At 34.4% G+C, this 1,001-nt stretch overlaps 1 protein-coding gene across 3 annotated transcripts in view; it reads right to left on the minus strand.

The window, feature by feature from the left end:
* Positions 1-1,001, minus strand: part of LOC106874429 (armadillo-like helical domain containing protein 1) — a 28,063-nt gene that overhangs the window by 12,460 nt on the left and 14,602 nt on the right. The window lies entirely within an intron of this gene.

The following is a 1,001-nucleotide window of genomic DNA, read 5'->3' on the forward strand; positions in this document are numbered from 1 at the left end:
GTAGGGATGGTAAGCCTGGTATCATTTTCAAATAGGATTCAGTACCTTTTTTTATCATTCCTAGAGATCCTACAATCACTGGTACAGTAGTCGCCTTGAGATGCCACATTGTTTCAATTTCTATTAGCAAGTCTTTATATTTACTGATCTTGTCAAATTCTTTCGCCTCTATATTGTAATCACAAGGAATACTCATGTCAATTAATAAACGCATCTTTTTTGTCTGATCTTTTATAATAATATCCGGTTTATTAGCTTTTATAGTTTTATCGGTATGTACAGGGAAGTCCCAGAGAACCGACACATTTTCTCCCTCAGTCACAGCTTCAGGATGGTGTTTATACCATTTGTCAGTGGTTTTGATTTTATAATGCCGACATATTGTCCAGTGTAAATACTAGCCAACTCTGTCATGTCTTGCTTTATATTCTACAGTGTTTCTCAATCATTTTTTACCTGTGGGTCCATTTGATTCCAGTTTCACTCTATCAGACCCTCCAAGCCATTCGATGTTAAAAAATTCCAGTTATATTTTTATAATTAAATATTATTAGGAATTGTATTAAAATAATTATTAAAATATTTTGTGTATTGTGAAAATATAACTAATTTATTAGATAAATTTTAACAAAATCTCATATAGACCCTCAAGGGCCATTTGGACCCTGGTTGAGAACCAGTGACTTAGATTATCCTTCGTTTCTTCAAGATGGTAGAGTACGTTTTTGAAGAAGATTTGGCTGTAATTTCCAGCAGGTCGAGTGACCATTTAGATGTGCCTTCTATCCTTCTAGATGGTACAAGTCCAATTTTGGAGAAGATCAAGCAACCATTGATTTATGTTGTTTGTGTTATTATTGTTACTTGTGTTATTACACTTTTGCACTTTTACTTGTTTCAGTCATTTGACTGTGGCCATGCTGGAGCACCACCTTTAGTAGAGCAAATCAACCCCAGGACTTATTCTTTTGTAAGCCTAGTACTTATTCTATCGGTCTCTT

The sequence above is a fragment of the Octopus bimaculoides genome, chromosome 8 (genome assembly GCF_001194135.2).
Source record: "Octopus bimaculoides isolate UCB-OBI-ISO-001 chromosome 8, ASM119413v2, whole genome shotgun sequence".
Lineage (NCBI taxonomy): Eukaryota > Metazoa > Mollusca > Cephalopoda > Octopoda > Octopodidae > Octopus > Octopus bimaculoides.